Source organism: Equus asinus, chromosome X, assembly GCF_041296235.1.
Source record: "Equus asinus isolate D_3611 breed Donkey chromosome X, EquAss-T2T_v2, whole genome shotgun sequence".
Classification (NCBI taxonomy): domain Eukaryota; kingdom Metazoa; phylum Chordata; class Mammalia; order Perissodactyla; family Equidae; genus Equus; species Equus asinus.
This window is the reverse complement of record NC_091820.1, coordinates 129,731,565-129,754,029: the sequence shown is the minus strand read 5'-3', so window position 1 is coordinate 129,754,029 and position 22,465 is coordinate 129,731,565. Positions and strand designations below refer to the sequence as shown.

General features: G+C 36.6%; 1 long non-coding RNA gene across 1 annotated transcript in view; it reads left to right on the top strand.

Moving 5' to 3' along the window:
* LOC139042792 (uncharacterized) overlaps window positions 1-12,707 on the top strand; it is a 57,483-nt gene extending 44,776 nt beyond the window's left edge. The window contains exon 4 of the long non-coding RNA XR_011499925.1: window positions 12,482-12,707. This is a non-coding gene — a long non-coding RNA (uncharacterized lncRNA). The remainder of the gene's footprint in view (window positions 1-12,481) is intronic.
* The last annotated feature ends 9,758 nt before the right edge of the window (window positions 12,708-22,465 follow it).

Genomic DNA, 22,465 nt, shown 5'->3' with positions numbered 1-22,465 from the left:
TTATTAAGATGAGTGCAAGACAGGAAGAGCTGTGTGTACGTGTGTGTGTGAGAGAGAGAGACAGAGAGAGAGAGGGAGGCCTTCTGGAAACTTACATATATGAGTTTGGTAAAAAATAAAAATTTAATTTAATTTGAAGTTTAAATTGAGTTAAATTAAAACAAGAAACCCTTCTCTTGAGAGTCATTCTCCTGTTTCCATCATGGTAGCTGAGTAGTATTTCATCTGCTCTGGAGCAAATGGACAAGATTCAAATAGGAGAGTCAGAATGCTTGAGAGCAACAGACATGCATAATGCACATGCAAAGAAAAGAAGTCACATTTAACCCTAGGCCTTGACTAAATCTACATATCAATAAAACTAGACTAAGCTTTATATATATATATGTATATATATATATGTATATGTATATATATTTGGTGACATATAACATCTCTCAGTAAGGATTTTGTCTTTAATATTCCTGAAAGAAAACTATTGTTGTTGCTATTATTATTATTATTATTATGGCCTTCCTAACTCTAGGGGCAGCTGGAGCTAAAATCCTGCTTCCTTGACAGTTTTAAGTGTAAAAGAATAGAAGGTCTATTTGAACTAGGAGATAGTTTTTATCCTCCCTCTACTATCAATATTTTTGAAAGATAAGATAAAGAATAAGAATCTGATGCCATGATTAAAAGCCTAAACATTCTAGATTCTTCTTTTTTTTTTTTTTTTTAAAGATTTTATTTTTTCCTTTTTCTCCCCAAAGCCCCCCGGTACATAGTTGTGTATTCTTCGTTGTGGGTTCTTCTAGTTGTGGCATGTGGGATGCTGCCTCAGCGTGGTCTGACGAGCAGTGCCATGTCCTCGCCCAGGATTCGAACCAACGAAAACACTGGGCTGCCTGCAGCAGAGCGCGCGAACTTAACCACTCGGCCACGGGGCCAGCCCCACTAGATTCTTCTTTTTTCACTACACTCACTCTAAATTTCTTGGACCCTGGTTGCTTACTATTGACTTAAAGGCAGCCCATCACTGCAAGTAATTTTTAGGGCTTTGAATAGTGCCTAGCATATAATAAGCCCTCCTTAAGTATTTGAAAAAATAGAGAGAAATAATAGAGAAGAAAATGTTCCTCTTCTTTTATGTAACTGGAATGTCTTGGGCTACCTGGAGGCTAGGCTCAGCATGGCGTCCCATCTAAAAGAAATACAAATCTGACTCCAAAGAACATTGAGAATAACCTGGGTCTTCTGGAAGATTTCTTGAAGAGACAGCAGGAGGACTTTTCAATACACAGCACTAGATATCTTTCCTGCTCCCAATTTTTCATTTTTCACTACTGCTCTAATCTCTCCCAAACGTTCCTAATCCTCTTCCCCTCTTTTTCCAGAAACTCCCAGTCTCCTTGGATTATATCCTCACATCTTCCTACCCTCTCTGTTCAGGCTTCTTTAGGTCCGTTCTACATTCCTAATATTTTTATCTTTCTCTCTATGAAGCTCCAAGCAGAGAGAAAGTTTACCTCTTCCCTTGGCTTCTTACATTACGCGTCTCCACATATTATCTTGTTTGTCACACCAAAATTTTGCAAGCCAGGAAGTCCAAAGAATCCTTCTGGATGTTTAAGCGTGAACAGTGATTACCTTTAGGTGGTAGTATCTTAACTAGCTTTGGTTTTGTGCTTTATGCTTGCTCATATTTTACACATTTTCTATAATGGACACTGTTCCCTTTTGGAATAAGATAAAAATCAGTTAAAATTAAATGAAACTATGCTAGCAACACTTTCCAGTGGCCCCAGATATAGTAATTTTAATCTCGTGATAGACTACATGCTACCCAACCTTGATTGTCTATGTCTTGATATTTAGCATCTTTTCCCAGAGAGTAGTATCATTTCAATTTCTTTTCAAATAAATAATTATGGACTAAGAAGATACTCTTATCCACATTTCCATAGCCTCTGGTACTTCAGCCATGCTGTACTTGGAAAAGTTCTTAAGATATCCATCATGATCTCCACCCCTTGGTGTTACTCCTATGATTATGTTACAGAACATGGCAAAACGAGTTTTGCCAATATTATTAAGGTTACTAATCAGTGGATCTTAGAAAGGAAGATTATCCACACGGCCCTAACCTAACCATATGAACCCCTTGACAGCATAGAGTTTTCTCCAGCAGATAGTAGAACAGGAACTCATAGAAATTCCAAGCATAAGAAAGATTGGACAGGATGCAGTTTCTCCATTGCTGGCCATTAGATGGAGGGGACATGGGGCAACAATCTAAGAGTGGCCTCTAGGAGCTGACAGTAGCTCATGGTTCCATAACAGCCAGCAAAGAAATGGGGTCTTTGACCTACAGCTGCAGGGAACTGAATTCTGCCAACAACCTGAATGATCTTGGGAGCAGATTCTTCCCTAGAGGCTACAGATAAGCAATCTGCTATAGGTGGAGACCGCATATTCTTCTCACATCAAGAGTATGGAAAGTATTCAAGGAACTGTCCGGTTCCTTGAATTTGGCCTTGTTGGAAATAAAGCAGAGAGTCTAGTCTGGATTCTGCCTCAAGTTATACCTAAAGAACCATGAAGTGATAAATGTCTGTTGTTTTAAGCTGTAAAATTTGTGCTAATTTGTTACACAGCCATAGAAAACTAATAGACATGCCTATTTTTCTACTATTCTATAGCTAAGGCCATATCCTCAGCATATCCTTCTCAGAAGGAACTCGACAGGGTCTACTGTGTTTTAATCTCTGGGGTGATATAAGATAAAGAATATGCACAGTGCCATAAATACTTTCCAGGTTCTTAACAGAAAATTGGAATTCAAACATTCTGCTGTCCACCTATTATCAAACAGTAATGTTTCTGTAAGGGTTCCATCAACATATGAGAAGAATATGTAGTCTCTACCTATAAAGTCTGAAGTACATACACAGATGATTATTAATAACACAAACCCTTTAAAAAAATCGACTCAATCCGTCAATGTCCTAAAGAGATTTATTAAATTCTTCCACAGTGATTGTGATTATGTGTAGTTCTGCTTGAATTTTTGGTAGTTTTGCATCATGTATTTTGTTACTGTTAGGGTTAAGAGCAGAAAAACTGAAATGAAATACGAATATATGCACGTATTCACTAGGAGTACATATACACTATATATATACTATATATATTCAGAATGATTCTTATATTAAGTAAAAATAACAAGTTAACATTTGTCTATGTGTGTGTAGTGAGCAGGTGTACGTATGTCTTTACACACACACATAAACACACATATATATACACGCTATTCATCTCTCCATATATAAACACATGCGCACACATACATTTTGTAGATTTGTATAAGCAAAATTAAACATATGGGAGTTTGTGTAACAAATAATAAAGGGGTTACATCAGGAGGGTTACATTGATGGTGGGAAATCAGTTAATAGTCTATATTATTTGAGTCATTGCACTAACCACATATTTTTATAAATTTATTAATTGAAATTATTTTAATTTAATTTGATATTGAACTGAAATGAAATGCAAATTAGGAAAATAGAAATAAATTCTTTAAAAGTGGAAGAAAAATGAAAACAAAATATAAAAGTAAATTTTACAAACTGAGATGTGATAAGTGCTATTTATCACTCGAGAATTTCCTGACAACTTATAATCATTCATTCCTCTAAACTAGTTATTTACAAAGTTTTTTAAGAAAAAAAGAAAACCACCTTCTGTATTCAAATTAAATCTTATTTGAGATCCCAGTATGTGTAACAAACAAACTCAGGGTTACTCTGGTTGAAGTGGAAGTGGAGGTAAATATTCTGAGCCACACTCTTGCCCTGTTGCCTCAAGAGGAACCAAAAGACTCAGTTGAGTTTGGAGTTTTAATGTAACTGTACCACCTATTCTAAAGCCATCCCCTAAATGAAGCCAGTCATCAGAAGGTGGAGAAGTTGAACACACTTATTTAGGCTTCTGTGAATTTGATTTTATTAAGCTCTGCACTTGTAATGCTTTGAAGGTGGGAATTCAATGCAGTGGTATGAAATTCACCATGGCATTTGGTGCACAAGTGCTGCAAAGGATTGTGCCCACTGAAACACACAGCGACCTTATCATGTGGATCCATAGAGGTTTCTCTTAGACCTCGGTGCCAGGAGAAGTTATGATCACCCTGAGCAATTTCTATATGTTACTTTATTTTTTGTTATGTAAATCATGATATTTCCCTCTTTATTTTGGATACTGTGATGCATAGAAGCAAGTTTATAACTTATCTTTAGCAATTGTGTAGAACTTTCTGGTGTGCTATTTTATTTTCTTACTGCTAACTTTATCTCCAAATATAGTTTCTTTGATACCCTTCTTATCCCTTTATCCTCATCTATCCTGCTCATAATTTCATAACTTTATGCTCTTTAATTAACTGGCTCAGATTTTTAAATATATTAAACTATGCCCCACTACATCATGGTATAACAAAATCTTGGAACACACAAAATGGGGCCAATTCTCTAGAACATTTTGAGGCAATCCTCACACTGAAGTCCACTATTTGATTGCCTTATCCAAGCTGCTCTTCATAGCAAATATCCTAGAGATAGGCTGTATCAGCTGGTGTTCCCTTCTCTGCAGGCTTATGCTGCTCCATGGAGAGGGTCCTGTTTGCCTATCATGTATGAGATTTCTCTAGATTGGGACACATCGAGGGTCTTGAGTATAAGAGAGGTTAAGTAAGAATTTGGGTCTTGTGTTCATGTTCTTTTTAAGGCAAAAACAAAGAAGCTACTTTTCAAACATAAAATACTGTTCTTAAAGAATGCGCTGTTTCTGAATTTGTGCTGATTAAATGCAGTGAAAGTTCCCTCTCTGGGAAAATAAGTTTTTTAAGTAAATAAGAAGTTTTCAACAAATGAGAAAGACCACATTTATCTTTGTCTATTATTAAACATCATATATTATATGACATTATTGAATTATATTTAATTAATAATATAACTTTAACATATATATACATTTATATTGTATATATATGTATATTTTACATATATCACAGATATAGCATAAATATAATACATAAAATTAAATATCATATATAATATATTATTGTTTAATATAAGCCGCCATGTTTAACTTTTACTATTTGTTAGATATATTACCTAATTTACTCCTCACAGCAACACTAGGAGGGATATAGTCTGGCACTGTAATAAACACTTTATATATATCATCTTATTTATTCATCAAAATGACTTTTTAAGTTAGGAAATATTATTATTCCCATTCTTGGAGATAAGGAATCTGAGGTTCAGGAAAGTGAAGTAACTTTTGAAAGGATTTCAGATTCCAAGTGGAGAAGCCAGATATTGTAAACCGTCTGTCTGACCCCAGAGTCTGTGTTATGAATCATCATGTTACTCTGTCCCTGTCAGCTCATAAATGGGACAAGGCTCTGAAAACCACATTGTCAGCATAAACAGTAAAGACAGGAAGTTGTCCAGCATAGTGCTTAAGAGAATAGTTAGAACTGGGTTCATACTCCAGTTCTGACAGTTGATACTAGCATGATCTTGGGTAAAAGACTTTTTCAGTATTAATTTCCTGACTGCCAAATGCAGATAAGAATACTTACTTCTTAGAACTATTTAGAATTGTAAATAAGAGAAGGCAAATTCAGCATTAAGCGGTTTGATATAACGTGCACTAGAAGTGGCTGTAAATATTGCTGAGGTTCCCCATTCGGGTGATGGGGAAAATGAGCACTAAAGCAATAATACCTAATCACTATTTTACCTTCATTTATTCATCCGTTCATCAGATAGTTCTCGCAGACTTATAACAAGTTAAAAGCAATGGAATGGTGTTGACCAGAGCTCAGAACCAGTGAGTGTGCATTTCACCTGACCAGCACAGCCTCTTGACCCTCTATGTTGGCTACATGTTCAGCAAACTATGTGTTCATCTTCCCAGCAATTTACTCTGTACCAGGGACTGTGGTATGTGTTGGAATGCAAAACTAAGGAGCACACAGCACCATCGTTGAGGAACTCAAAGCTTAACTGGTAAAGACATACATATGAACACCTAAATCTGATAAAGTGAAAGCTGTTTTAACAGGAACACAGTTCAATAAGAGCACAGAGGAGAGAGTAATTGGAGGAGAAAAGGTAAGATAGTTTTCAAGAAGAATTTATGTTTGAAAAAGTCCTGGAAGAGAGAAAAGTGAGAGAAGCTCATTCCAGGGAGCAGGGGTCTGTATGAGTACAGGAATAGAGAGAAGAATGAGAATGAAACTAAAGGGGGTGATTATGAATAGTTGAGCGGGTTTAGAACAGCAAATGAAACTCTCCTGAGCACATCTGAAAATCAAAAGCAAGCAACAAGGTCCTTTAAATGGACAACACGGTTATTATGCACTTTACTCACAGAACATTACCTCAGACTTCACTCAGAGTCTGGCTTCAATCGATCTCCTCTCTCTTTTCTCTACTCTCTCTTTTTACATCTATTAACATTAACTATCTGCTCACTCTTCACAGAAACTTAGAAGGAAAAAACTAGTTGGAGGAAACCTGTGCACACAACAGTTGGTCATTGAGGGAGAAGTTCAAACAAGTGATTGTGAACAGATAACAATTAAAAATCTTAAGATGGGGAGAATATCTTGGATTATCCATGTGGGTCCAATCCTTATAAGAGGGAGGCAAGAGTGTCAAAGAAAGAGAGATGATGGAAGCAGAAGTCAGAATAAAAGGGTGTTTGAAGACACTACACTGCTGGACTTGAGGAGATAGGAAGGGGCGCGTGAGCCAAGGAACGTGATCAGCCTCTAGAAGCAGGAAAGGACAATAAACAAAATTTCCCATTGATCCTCCAGAAGGAAGGGGGCCCTGCCAAATTCTTGCTTTTAATCCAGTGAAACCTATGTGTGATTTCTGACCTACAGAGCTGGAAGTTAAGAGATTTGTATTGGTTAAACCTCCAAGTTTGTGATAATTTGTTACAACAGCAATCAGAAACTAGTACAGGCAATATTTAGTGCCACTGATGATGACTCTGAGGCATCAGAAAAATTTTAATTGTGTTAAGCACACTTTTTTCTGAGAAGGTAGGAAATTTTGGGATACATACCAGCTTCAATATAGCTTAAAATTATGAAAAAAATTTGAACTTTGCAAAATTCGAATATTCAGAAATTTTGACCTCCTTTTATTTTCTGAGAGCGAAGGACACCTATCAGTAAATAGATAGCACTGTGCATTGGAGAAGTACTTCTGCCTCGCCTCTAACTTTTATATTCTCCTGAGAGGCAGGAAAAGAAAATGTTTAAAAAATCGATTGATGCATTTTAGGCTATGTAAACATCTTTCCATTGCCCTATAAGTGGCCAAGCCAAGTAGTCTAATTTCCACAGGGCCAGATTCTTCCAGGCAGATGAAGTTATCGAGCATCCACTTTCAGAGACAGAGTACCGTGGCAGACAGTGCTCTGTGAGGGTCAGGGTCCTCTATGCAGAGTTTACAATAAATCTGGAGAGACATCAGGCTTTAATGACTCTATGGAAAAACCTGTCAACAAATTTGATTCAATACAGGGGAAAATCTGCATACCTTAGTGCTGAGTGGGCACTCTAACTAAACTTATATTCCTCCATAAAAAGCTTTTACATCATATATTAAAGTGTTTAGCCCACTAGTAATGCTGCCAGGGACCTCCATAGCTGGTGACCTCTGAAAATGGCAACAGGAGTAAATGAATGTTGCATCCTACCTTGTTAAAAATAATGTCGCTGTGTAGTTAATAAATGCTGAAGCTTTACAACATCACCCAAAACATTTTTCTGTTAATGTACTGAATGTTTATCTTTCTGTGACTGCTTCATTGGAAGTGAAACATACTCAACAATTCCAAGCAAAAGCTCAGAGTTACAGTATTCTGTACAGTTGCCTGGAAGCGGGATATAATATTAAGTCCACACAGGAAATATTCTGCAAAATTTGAGAGTAATATTTTAGAAGAAAGCATTGACTCCCTGAATTACATCTCTTGAGTGATTCTTCATGACCTTCAGCATACTGTCCGAATGCGTTAGCAGGACACACAAAGCCCTCCTTGATCTAATTCTTGCTTAGCTGTCAAGCTTCAGAAGCACAAATGTAGGAGGAAAACTACAGCTAGAAGTAGGAACTCTCTCCTGCCTCACCTCAGGGAAGGACAGGTCTTCCTTCCTTCTCCTTGGTGTCTCAAGCCCAATTTCTCCCATATTTGGCTTTCTAGGCCTTCTTCTTAGAACCGAGTGTCCTGCATCAGCACTGACCTTCTTCCACTTTCTACCCAACCTATATTTTGGTCTCTCTTTTCCAGTTCTGTCTCTGCTTCTTCAATAACTTATTAATATTAAATCAATCCATTTATACAAACTTGGAATCTTTAATTTTTAATTATTTCATTCTCCTTCATAGCCAGTTCATTTCAACATAGCTGCAGCCCCTCTCTTCGACTCCTATCTCCACCACTGTTTTCCCTAGCCTTTTAGCTAGGGCTCTGACGACCTCTGGCCTGTATCTTGGCTGAAATTTGATAAATAACATTTATAAAATTACATAATGACATTAATGGAATTGGACAGGATAACCTAGGAATCCGAGAAATGTTTATAAGATGGCTTGTAGGGAAATAGTGCTTCTGTTTCCGGATAACCAATTATGTCCAGAGAAACAGGTCTTCTGTTTTGGGAGAACCAATTAAGACACAGTGAACTTTTACGATAAAAATTTTTCATAAATTGGGCAATGTTTATGATAAGATAAAAAAGATAATGATGATAACTAAGCATTACTGAGTGCCTGCCATATGCCAGACACCAAGCTAAGCGTTCTAGACGCATTATCACATTTAGTGCTCGCAACAACTGTTGTAAGATAGATACTACTACTATTTCCATTTTGAGAGTATGTGACTTTTACCAGTCACACAGTCACACAAATGAGAACTTTTGGGGCTGCAATGTGAACTCAGATATATCTTGTTCTAATCCTGTGTAATGCAACTATCAGGGCAAAGACTAGTCTGATTTATAGATATTTATTTAGTGAAGGAAGGAATGTATGGATGGACCGATGCAAGAATAAAGGATAAAATAATCTGAGCACTGTGTAGCATCTTTTGAAACACAAAACTGATTGCTTTTAGGGATTTTTAGTAACTCATCCCTTCCCCAAGGTACATCAAGTCCTGCCTAAAATGTCTCAGCAACCACAATAAAATCTCTAGTCTTAGACATCCTGTTTCACCAGCTAAAGGAACTGGCTGTCTGATTACAATAGAGGGATTTTGTTCTCAGTGCATTGACTGCTTCTAAAGTGCTTGAAGCAGTATGTTTTAGACGATGTTGTATGATATAGAGCAAACAGCTTTGGAGTTAACTGTGTTTGAGGAAAAATCTAAACTATAGCACTTCCTGCCTGTACCCATGAACATGCCACTTAGCTCTTCTGTGACTCAGTGTTCTCATCTGTAGAACAGTACTTACTTCACAGATTGGGGGTTTTTGAAAATGTCTTTAGAGGGTTTTTTTTAGCTAATAATAAAAGATTTTGGCTCAGTGCCTGGTAGATTAAAAATTTTAGCTATTTCTATTAATAATGTTAATTAATAGAAATAGTTTCTTTCATTTATCTTATGACTTAAAATTTTCAAAGTATTTTCACTGAAATCGTTTCAATTGATCATCTAAGAAGCCTGGACATAATACTTAAAAATAGCAAATTTGATCTTCTAAGAAAATTAATAATAGGTTTTAGGCTCTGTATTGCTTCTTTTAATTGTTACCACAAACTTGGTAGGTAGGTACTAGTATACAGATGAGGAAATTGGGGTGCACAAATATTAAGTTATTCAAAGGTATTCAGCTAGTCAGGAGCAGAACTCTGAGTCAAATGCACTTTGAGTTGTCTCTCAATCTCAACTGCAGAGCTTCTCAATTTTAATCATGTCATAATATTATCCTTGAGAAAGTGGTTAAGCATATGGACTGTAGAGAGCATTCATGGACCTAAATTCTGGCTCATTTACTTACCAGCCATGTTAACATAGGCTCCATCTTTCTCATCTTTAAAATGGAGCTGATAATGGTACTTACTTCATAGGGATGTGATGAGAATTAAATGAGATAATATATACAACGCGATTAGAATGGTAGTAGGCACATATTAGTCACTCAGTAAATATTAGTAATTATTTTCTGATGCAGATGGTAAAGTATCTCCTATATAATTATTTAACAATTACAACTCATTGCTATTTTAGTATAGTTTACTTTATTATGAGACTTAATGGAAGAAAATAATTAAAAAATCTAAATCCTTTATTAAGCGGATTGAACCATGCAGTATCTCAGAACTACCGTCTACTTCCAAATAAAATTTTGGTGAGAGGGGAAAGGTACTCATTTTTTCAGCAAGGAGAATGAGTTACCCACAGATCAAATGCCATTCTGAAAATAGGTATTAGAATATGATTATCAGTGCGCCAGACTTCAGTCTCAGTACAGGTGCACTATTGTGTCCTGTATTGACTGTCTTGTCAAGTCAGCTCTGACTCCTGGCGACCCTATGAATGAGTGATTTCCATGGTGTCCTGTCCTCAACACCCCTATTCAGCTTCTGTAGACTCATGTCTATGGCATCCTGTATGGAGTCAATTCATCTCATATTTGGTCTTCCTCTTTTTCTGCTGCTTTCTACTTTTCCCAGCATTATTGTCTTTGCCAAAGAATCCTGCCTTCTCAAGATGTGACCAAAGTAGGACAGCCTCAGTTTTATCATTTTTGCCTCCAGTGATAGTTCAAGCTTAAAAATTTGCTCTAGGACCTGCTTGTTCACCTTTCTGGCAGTCCAGAGTATCCGTAGAACTTTTTCCCAACACCATATTTCAAACGAATTCACTTTTTTTCTTTCAGTCTTCACTGTCCTGCTTTCATACCCATACCTAATAATTGGTAATAGGAGGATGTGGATAATCTTGGCCTTAGTCTCTGACGGCACTTCCTTTACACACGATGATCTTTCCTAATTCTTTCATTGCTGCCCTTGAGTGTCAGTCTTCTCTTGATTTCTTGGCTGCAGTCTCCACTTAAATTGATGACCGAACCAAGGTAAACAAAATCCAGCTCTCCAGCTGATTACAAACCTGGACACTCCTCCATGAAACCTCATTGGTTTCAAAACCCATACAATAACCTGGATTCGTACAACGCCTCACATGTAAGCAGTCAGCAAAACTCTGTGGTGGGTCAAGTTTCAGATCCACAGAGCTGGCATCAGAAGCAGGGTCAGAAAGGGGCTGCAACAGGACTTTCCCTTCTCTCGCTTCTCCCTTCGACTCCACCACTGACTTACTCGGCCCCCTGTCTCATTCACTCTCACTAACCCACTTTCACAATCAGCTTCTCCAAATTCCTGATTTATTTCCCTTCCCCCCTTTCTTTCCCCTCAACAGAGCAATTTCTTCACTCTCATTCCTGGGCAGGTCACTCAACCTGTGTTTGCCTCAGTTTCCTCCTCTGTATAATGAGAACACGAACAGTCTCCACCTCACAGGGATGTCATGAGGGACAAATTAGTTATTTCAGGAAAAATGCTTAACACCTTATCTGGCACACAGGAAGCCTCAATCCTTAAAAAGTGTTGGGTACTATTATTATCATTGACTTAACATCACTTCGTTAGCTAGCATTGATTAACAAGGAGGTAACTAGATAGAAAATTCTGAAAACACATTGATCAGTCACTCCCTCTTACCCTGACATAAATGTAGACCCTTGGTTGTAATAGAGCTTGTGTCCTTTACAAAGAGAACACTGATTTCTATGAGGTTTTCAGACTATCAGTTAGCTTGGGAAAAAATTAAAATAACAGCTACCACTTAATGAGCATCTACAATGCTTTAAGATATGAACTAGGCCCTTTGTATACATGAGATATAAAGATAATCTGCAAACCTAAGTGTGAAAGAAGGAGAACTTCCTTTGTGTTTCTGTGGCTTCAACTAATACATTTTTGTGGCCTACACCTCCCAAGGTGGCAGAAACTGACTAACCAGCACGGGAAGATTTTTTCCTGCCCATTTCCCCAGCCTTGTGTCTGAGTTTCTCAGGACTTACAAAGTGCCAAAGAATTGGTTGAGAAGGGGGTGGGCGAGTGGGAGTGGTGGTGCATCTGTTTTCCAGTGCCATCAGTCCACTCAGCCAATCTGATACTTGCAAGAAGTCATTGAGACATCCCTCATTTCTCCTCATAGATCCCTCAAGTGACTCTTGCCACTAGGTCAGCACCATATTTGAGGATTTTGGAATTCTTCTTTTTGTCATTCCTTGTTGGGACTGCATAATCACTGCTGGACTGCTTATACCCCATCTATCGAGATATGATGGAGAACCATTCCCTCCCTGAGATCTTGCTATCTTCTTGTGTCTCTCACACAGTAATCAGAGTGCAGATCCCCTTGATGTCTTGGCACCTCTTTCCTTCACTGAGTCTTGAGATGAGATCACAGCTGACGTCTTGATTAGAACCTCATGAGAAACTTGGAGCCAGAGGATCCAGCAGATTACTGACTCACAGACATTGTGAGATAATAAATATTTTTTGTTTTAAGCTGGGAAGTTTTGGGGTAATTTTTTATGCAGCAATAAATAAGAACTACAATGGAAATAAATTTAAATCTCTGTTTGTCCTTTCAGTATTTCTCTGTCTTTTCCTGAAGTCCTATTTGGCAACCAAATCCAGGAATTCTTCCTTTTGGGATATGATTTCTGATCTGTCACATCCTTCTACTGAGGCAAAGTATATCACAATTCTTGAGTTGAGGTGAGGGGAAGAAGCATGGGACTTATAAATTAGGAAAGAAAAAGGGTTAGTATTTAAAAAATACCATTACATCTTGCACTATCATTCTAGAAGATAGTTGCTATTATATCCATTTTGTAAGTGAGAAAATTAAAGCTTCAGAGATGTTATGTAATTTCCCAAAGGTCACGCAATCAGGTTATCAATCATTGACTTTCGTTTCTCTTCATTATATTTCAATACCACTAGAAAAAAGTTGTAGCCAATATTAGAAAAAAGTAAACCTTGCTATTTAAATCCGGCATGCAAGTTTCTATATATGAAGCTGTATACTAAATAAGAAAGATTAATTTAGTGTAATTTGAAGTAACAGTATAACAAAGGTACAAGTTGACTTTGGACTTGCTTGACTCTACTTCCTTTTGAAGAGCTAAAACAGAGTGCGGTAATTTTTGCAAATTATGAGGAAAAACACAGGAAAAATTCAGATACTAGACCAACATTTTCACCTTCTTAAGTTGTCACACTTATTCAATTCCTATCCTACATAGTCCTTTGGAGAGACATGATTTAATATTGCTTTCACCTATGAAACCATTCATAACATTTGGTTCTCATCATATTTTTGTTCTCATATATAATGAGTATTCATGATGACATCTCTCTTCATAAAGCCTACAGAATTGATATCAAAGGCAAGAAAATATATTCTTCTTTCACTACACTGGTGTATTGAATCTATGACCACATTGGCAATGCAACAAAAATTAGTGTGTTCTGTACATAAATATGTATTTCTTCATACATTGATTCTGTATTAAACACAGTTAGATTGTTTATGTTCCTTATCTATTCCATTATGTGGAGAATTTATTCAGCTGTAACTTTCTTCACTACAACCTGAAGAATGCAGACCGCTCTAAGATATTTAATTAATGGAAACTCCTTCTTTGCAGTCAGATGCTCTACCACTGAGCTATACCCGCTCTGGAAACTCCTTCTTAAATACAGAGGTAGGAAGAGAAGTGAGGCATAGTTAGATGCTTCTGAGCTTTCTATAAAAGGAGGCCCTGAAAGGTGTTTAAAACATTTACTTATTATATTCATGTAACAAACACATATCGAATTTACTCGGTACCTCATACTATTCTAAAAATTTTGTAAATATTAATTCATTTAATTTTCATGACAGCCCAATAAAGTAGGCACTCTATTTATATTATTTGTAAAATTGAGGAAAACAAGGCACAAAGATTTTAAATAAATTGCCCAAGTTTAGACAGCTAATAAGCAGCAGAGTCAGGAGTCAAAATTTGGTCTTCTGCCTGGAAGCTCTACGCCCTCAACCATTACACTATGCCATGTAGAGAAAGTGAATCATTCTAAAGATGTTTGAGAAATCACATGAATTCCTTTAATAGCATATCAATAAAAGTGCATAAATATTTTATATCCATATATATTATGCATATCCCATACATATGTGATTAATACTACTGAACAGTCCTGAAGGTGACCTCTCATAGGCAAAAAAGCATAGATAAATAATAACTAAATATGGGTATAATGGACAAAAGGATTGCTTTATTATCAGAAGATGTTATCTTGAGTCTTGACCGTGACTCATGAATTATGACTTCAGGAAAGTAAATTGATTTATATCAGCTTTAGTTTATGTTTTACTCATTATTGTATTATCCACAGTTCCTTGCATACTATGCTTGGGAATGTGTAAATCCCCAACAATTATTTTTGTCTATTTGAATTGATGACAGGTAATACTTGATTATTTGGGGATTATCTGTCATGTGACCTGATGAATTATGTAGTAGTGAATGCTCCCCCATGTTTAACCAAGAGCTAGATAGTCCTTGCTTAGTTTGTCATATCAAAAAGGATATATTGTATAGAGGAACCAGAAAGAAACAAGTTTTACAGGAAAGGTAAATGCATATCAAGTCATATATTAGATTCTACATGTTGTATTCTTGAGTTTGTGAATATTAGACCAGCCCATTCTGTGCTGGAGATAAAATATTTTATGACTGCCCAGGAAATTGAAATAGAAAAAGGTAAAACAACCAACTGGGTCAAATTATTACCTTGGAAAGTTTGAAGATTGGGCCTACAGTTCCAAAATACTATGTTCTGGAAGAATTCTAGTACTTTCTTCATCAAAGAATCAAAAAGAAGAAAAAGAGTTCTTTTATTTTCCTTTTAAGATGCTTGTGTTTTTCTTCTGCTATCTGATCTTACCTCCATTTTCAGATAGTTTTTAGTCACAACTATAGACATTTATTGTTGGTTTCAAGCAGTGTTTTTTTAAAGTTTTTTAATCACGTTTAATTTTTACATTTAAAATTAACATCTTAGTTCTTATAAGTTTATGATTGCAGTCTTTATTTAATTGTAATTATTTTTAAGTCGTTTGCCTATTACTTTATTATTATTACTATTAATTTTTATTGAGGCAACACTGGTTTATAACATTCTATAAATTTCACATGTACATCATTATATTTTGATTTCTGTGTAGACTGCATCATGTTCACCACCCAAAGACTAATTACCATCTATCACCATACACATGTGCCCAGTCAACCCTTTAACCCTCCTCCCCAAACCTTTTCCCCTCCAGTACCAGGAATCTAATCTCCATATCTATGTGCTTGTTTGTTGTTGTTGTTGTTATCATCTATTTATGAGAGAGATCATGTGGTATTTGACTTTCTCCCTCTTAACGTATTTCAATTAGCATAATACCCTCAAGATCCATCCATGTTGTCGTAAATGGCAAGATTTAATTTTTTTTTTAATAGCTGAGTAGTATTCCATTGTGTATCTCTAACACATCTTCTTTATCCATTCATCCCTTGATGGGCATTTAGGCTGTTTCCGAGTCTTGGCTATTATGAATAAATAATCCCGCAGTGAACATAAGGGTGCATAAATCTCTTTGGATTGTTGATTTCAAGTTGTTTGGATAAACCAAGCAGTGGGATAGCTGGATTGTACGATGCTTTAATTTTTAATTTTTTGAGGAATCTCCATACTGTTTTCCAGAGTAGTTGCATCAATATACATTCCCACCAGCAGGGTATGAGAGTTCCCTTTTCTCCACATCCTCTCCAACACTTGTTGTTTCCTGTCTTGTGAGTTAAAGCCATTCTGACATGAGTGAGGTGATATCTCATTGTAGTTTTGATTTGCATTTCCCTAATAATTAGTGATGTTGAACATCTTTTCACGTGCCTAGAGGGCGTCTGTATTTCTTCTTTGGATAAATGTCTGTTCAGATCTTTTTCCCGTTTTTTAGTTGGTGTGTTTCTTTTCTTGTTGTTGAGATGCACTAGTTCTTTATATATTTTAGATATTAACCCCTAATCAGATATATTGTTTGTTAATTTTTGTGTATGGTGTAGATAATGTCTACTTTCATTCTTTTGCATGTGGCTGACCAGTTTTTCCAACACCGTTTATTGAAGAGACTTTCCTACTTTCCTTTCTCCACATATGTTCTTGGCTCCCTTATCAAAAATTAGCTGTCTACAGATGTGTAGGTTTACTTCTGGGCTCTCGAGTCTGTTCTATTGATATGTGCATCTGTTTTTCTATCAGTACCATGCTGTTTTGATTCCTATAGCTTTGTGGTATATTTTGAAGTCAGGGATTGTGATGCCTCCATCTTTGTTCTTTTTTCTCAGGATTGCTTTGGCTATTCGGGGTCTTTTGTTGTTCCATATAAATTTTAGGATTCTTTGTTCTATTTCTGTGAAAAAATGTCACTGAGACTTTGATATTGATTGCATTGAATTTGATATTGATTGAATCTGTAGATTGCTTTAGGGAGTATGGACATTTTAACTATGTTAATTCTTCCAATCCAAGAACACAGGATATCTGTACATTTCTTTATGTCTTCTTCAATTTCTTTCAACAAAGTTTTACAGTTTTCAGTGTACAGGTCTTTCATCTCTTTGGCTAAACTTATTCCTAGGTATTTTATACTTTTTATTGCAACTGTAGATGGGATTGTGTTCTTGATTTCTCTTTCTGCTACTTTTTTGTTAGTGTATAGAAACACAAAGTTTTCGTGACTTGGAAGCGACCTTTTCTTAATATTCCCTTTCATTTTTGTAGACATTTCAAGGGGAAAATATTTTAATAATATTTATACAGGCAGTGCATTTTCTGGTCAAACCCAAGCCCAAGTTAACAAAGGGACACTGTCATGGAAACAATTCTGGTTTCCTGTTGTTGTTGCTGCTGCTTTTATTGTTGTTGCTGTCTTCCTCCTCCTCCTCCTTCTTCGTCTTCCAACTGAGAATCTAAACTTATAAAGTCAATAAAGCTAACCTAAGCTAAACTTGAAAAATTGATACAGGGTCTCTTGAAATGTCTAAAAAGATCTGAAAATATTTAGAAAATGTTACTTCCAAATCATGACAAGTTTGTTGGAAGCTTTAATATGGATGAAAGTCCTTGCTCTCACATTCAGATAGACTGTAAAGTCTACTTTAACTAGGATTTAATTAATTAAAGAATATTTAACAATTTGAACTCAGGTCCAATTGAAGTTTATTTTACATTTCATGTGTTTGCCAATAAGAAACTTAACAAAACTACAAAATTGTTTTCAAGCATTTTAAAGTCACCTATTTTCATACAAACCACTGGGATGCTTATTGTCAGTCATTACAGCTCTTCCTAGCTTTAGCCAAACTTTATTAACCTAGATTTCATTTGTTTGCAAAAGAGAAAAAAATAACAATTGCATTTCTTTCAAGTTCTCCAAAATTTGAAATCTTTCTCCACCTCCAAATAGTTTCAACATGGTTTAGAGAAGTGCCCTTACTTGCATTTGTTTCTTTTGATCATTCGTTGTAGTATTGGAATTGTCCTCAAACTTATTTTCTTCTTCTTCAATTTAGAATTTTCTTCAAAAACCCAAGCTTGTGAAAGCTTCTAAATATATTGTTGTTGGAGATGGCAAAGTTTCCAATGTTCTAAATTATTTATTTCTGAATAAACATCTACACTATAATAAATATGGCTTACATAAGAAAATTAAAAAGAAAATCTTATGGGATTTTCCATATTTCCCAAAAGTTGTTTGACTTTTCATGTTCTCATTATTCACATGAACATTCCCACTCTACAGAACAATTTCTCTTTAAAAGGAGGGAGAATTGGTAAGGAATTCTACAAATCGCTTAGACGCAGTTATCATAACTCACTCATGCATGGATTAAATGAGAATATTAGAGCGAAGATCATCTCATTTTCAAGGTCTTTTCTTATAGTAAATCTAAGGAAACATGAATTAGATTTCCCTATGATAAGGCTGAAAATACAGACCTGCTTTTTTCCCTGAAACTTATTTTTTTCTTCTTAAGTAAATGTTCAAAATGTACCTGGGTTTGTCTCTTTAACAGATTCCTCATAATGGCGCAATGGAAAGGTTAATCTGATTTATTTCCCTTTTTTTACTATTAGTGTCAGTGCTACTGACAATGTGTTTAATGCTGCTATATGTATGCGACCAACATTGGACTGCAAACTCAAATAGCTGATGATATAAAACATTTGTCACTTTGGCATAATGATTTTTGGTTCTTAATAAAAAATCAATTTAAAATGTTAATTAACAATATTATTTTGAGTTTATTGACTAAGTCACCAAAAATATGAATGAGCCTCCTTTGCTTCTTCCTGACCTATTCAGAACTCCAAAGTTTTGAATTATTTTACAGTGTAGAGTAGTATACACTGTGACATCATTTTAAATGACCATCTCTAAAATACTGAATGTTTATTGAAATGAATTATATTTGAAAGAGGTGACATATAGTAGATACATGGGATGGTAGATTAGACATTTATATTTGAGGTCTGATAAAACCAACATCTTTCATCAGCTAAACATAAAATTAAAGATTCAACATTCATTAAAAAAGTAGAGAGGTTTTTGACAAGGGTATCAAGACTATTCAAATGGGAAAAAGACAGTCTTTTCAACAAATAGTGGTGGGAAAACTAGATATCACATTCAAAATAATGAAGTTAGACCCTTACCCTATATCACGTACAAAAATTAACTCAAAATGGATCCACGACCTAAATTTAAGAGCTAACTCTTAGAAAAACATAGAAGAAAAGCTTCATGACACTGGGTTTGGTGACAATTTCTTGGATGTGACTCCAAAAATACAGGTACCAAAAAAAGAATCGGAGAAATTGGACCATACCAAAACAAAAACTTTTGTACATCAAAGCACAATATCAACAGCGTAAAAAAAATCCCGTTCAATGGGGAAAATATTTGAAAATTATATATATGATAAGACATTAATATCCAGTATAAAAATAAAAGAACACCAACAATTCAATACCAGCAACAAAACGTGATTATGAAATGGGCAAATGACTTGAATAGACATTTCTCCAAGGAAGATATACATGTGGCCAATAAGCACAGGAAAAGATGTTCAACATCACTAATCATTAGGGAGATGCAAACCAAAACCACAATGAGGGGGGTGATATCAGCAAAATGGAGGAATGGGAAGTCTCCAGCTCATGTCCCCCAATAAAAACAATGGTTTGACAGCCATCCATGTACAAAAGTGCCATTGTGAGAGCTTTGGAATCCAGGTAGAAAGCTAAAAAACCCCAGTGAACCCCAAGACTGAAGATGGCTGCTTTGCAAACCCAAACCAACTTCCTGGTTCCCCTATGGACTTGGAACCAACCCTACTTGGTGGCCATCCTGCAACGAGCCCCATCTTCCATGGGACACAGGAGAAGTCATGTCCATTCATACCCCCTGTTACAGTCCCACTGGTCATGGACCTGACTGCAAGTCCTGAAGCTGCCCTGTAACTTGGCTATAGCCCAGTCCAGAAACATTTCTGCCTGCACGAGCACCCAGTAGGAGCCATGCCTATCTGTGCCCCTAATAACAGGCACTCACGCCACGATCCTGTAGCCCAGCTCCAGTCCTGCCTGCCCAGAGACCTAGAGATGCCTATCTCTGACATTGGTAGCAGGCCCACTGAACTCAGTACCAGCTGTGGACCCTGAAGTCAGTCCTGGCTGTGGACCTCGAAGTGGCCCAGAGACTCACATCCAGCCCTACTCTGCCACGGTCTGGGGGATGTCCTATCCATCCAGGGAACTGGTAGAAGTCACGCCTGTCCAAGCCCCTGGTGGCAGGCCTGCTGACCTCATTCCTGTGTACAGACCCTGAAGCAGCTCTGTGACCTAGCTCCAGCTCCACCCTACCATGGTCCTGGAGGCAGTCCTGTCCACCCGGGCACATACCCGGAGACCATATAGGAGTGCTCTCAGAGACCTAGTAGGAGCCAATACCATCTGTGTACCTGGTAACAGGCCCATTATCTGTGGACTTCACTGCAGACCTGGAAGTGGCCTTTGAACTGGCTGCAGCTCTGTTCAAGCATGGCCTAAAAGCAGTCTTGTCCAACCAGCGATCCGGCAGGAATCACACATGCTTGCACCCCAGGTAAAAGGCCTTCCAACTGCAAACCCAACAACAGTCGTGTAACTCGGCTCCAACCCCACTTGACTGAGATCCCAGAGGGAGTCCTATTAGTCTAGGAACCCAGCACTGGTAAAGGTAAGTAGTATATACAGTCAGCCCTCACCCTCTGTATCAGGGGATCGGGGAGGAGGTCCTGCATCCTCAGATTCAGTCAACCACAGATCGAAAGGCATGGATGGTTGCATTTGTACTGAACGTGTACAAACGTTTTTATTGTCATTATTCCTGAAATAATATAATATAACAACTACTTACATAACATTTGCGTTGTATTACTTATTTTAAGTAATCTAGAGATGATTTAAAGTGTATAGGAGGATGTGTGCAGGTTATATGCAAATATTACACCATTTTGTACAAGGAACTTGAGCATCCACAGATTTGGGTATCCATGGGGGTCCTGGAACCAATCACTCATGGATACCAGGGATGACTGTCGTCAAATTCAGAATACTCTAATACTGTGGTGGTGGAGTGTAAATCACTTTTAACTCTAGTATAAAGGTTAAAAGATAAAAGTATTAAAATAACTATAGCTATCATAATTTGTTAATGGATACACAATATAAATTGTGACATAAAACAAAAAATGTGTGTGGGGGGAGAAAAAGTGTAGAATTTTTATACGCAATTGAAATGAGGTTGTTATTAGCTTCAAATAGACTGCTATAACTATAAAATATTTTATGTAAACCTTCAAGGCATATAGGTGCTGCTAATAAAGAGATATTCGCGTGAAGAAATTTCTATGTGTTTTCTTTTTCTTTTTTAATTCCAAAGTACCATTTTCTGTCAAAGGATTATTTAGTGCTAGGTAGCAAGTTTATATCCCTATGTGAATGTAACCTTCCCATCTAAAACTCTGAAATCATTTAGTTTATATTAGTTTTGATCAAGTCAGGAGACAGAAAAAGATGAGAAAATGATTTCAAACAATAATCCTACTTTATTCCTAAGATTGGGATATTTTATGGATGACATCTAAATTAAATTGGAGTAAGAATTGCTCACAGTGATGAATGCCACTGTTTATTCATAGTAACTAGAAATGAGAAAGAAAGTAATTTTTCTTTAAAGGGAAAATCAATAGGCTGAAGGAATGATCAATTACTGAAGACAAAATCCTGAGAGAACTCATCAAGAGCTTCAGCTTCATTATCCTCTTTGAGCTCATAAGGCCTTTGCCCAGAGTGTCGCTAAAACATTCTTCGGAAACCCCTGTCCCACTCACTACTAAATTTGACCCTGAAGGCAGCTAGGAAAGCATGAGTGTGCCTGTCACTCACTGGTGAGCTGCAGGTTGTGATTCTCTTTCCCGTGGCCCTTAACAGATAATACCTGACAAGCTATTCATTCATTTATTCATTCATTCAAGAAGTGCCTTGTGAGCATGCACTATGAGTTAAGCAATACGGTAAGAGAATGTAATCAAAAATAAAAGGATTTAAAGAACACCAAGGCAAACAACACCCAACCTAATTCAAGCCGCACCCACTGTGTGCTGGGGATGAGTGAATACCAAGGCCTTAGGTTTTTGGCAGCCCTCCTATGTCTGCATACTACCCTATCACTGCTCACCAAGAATCAGAGGTACTTACGGCTTTGTGCAAATCTTCTTCCTCATTTGTCTGTTGTCTTGGCCCCACACCATCAGGCAGAAAGCAAAACCTATAAATATGAACTAGCTCTCATGCAGCTAAGAAAATCTACAATGGAGACGACGGTGCTAATAATGATAAATTTTCTTTTCCCTCTGATTCATAAAATAATTTTATTTTAAAAGACGAGTTTTCTTTTTTTTTCTTTTTAACACTGAACAGATTATAGGTCACAGATTTTGGTTACCCACAAAAGGTATATGTCATTCACTTTATTAGTGTCTGCTTTTGTGGAAAAAAAAAAACCTCAGTAATATTAGAGGATTTTTTTATAAGAAAGGTAATATATGTAGAATTATTCCATGAAAGGGATGTCATAAAGCATGCATTCACAGACCTTTTTTTTCTAAATAAGTGTATTGCTACCATTATATATGTTTGTATGTAATTATTTGGAA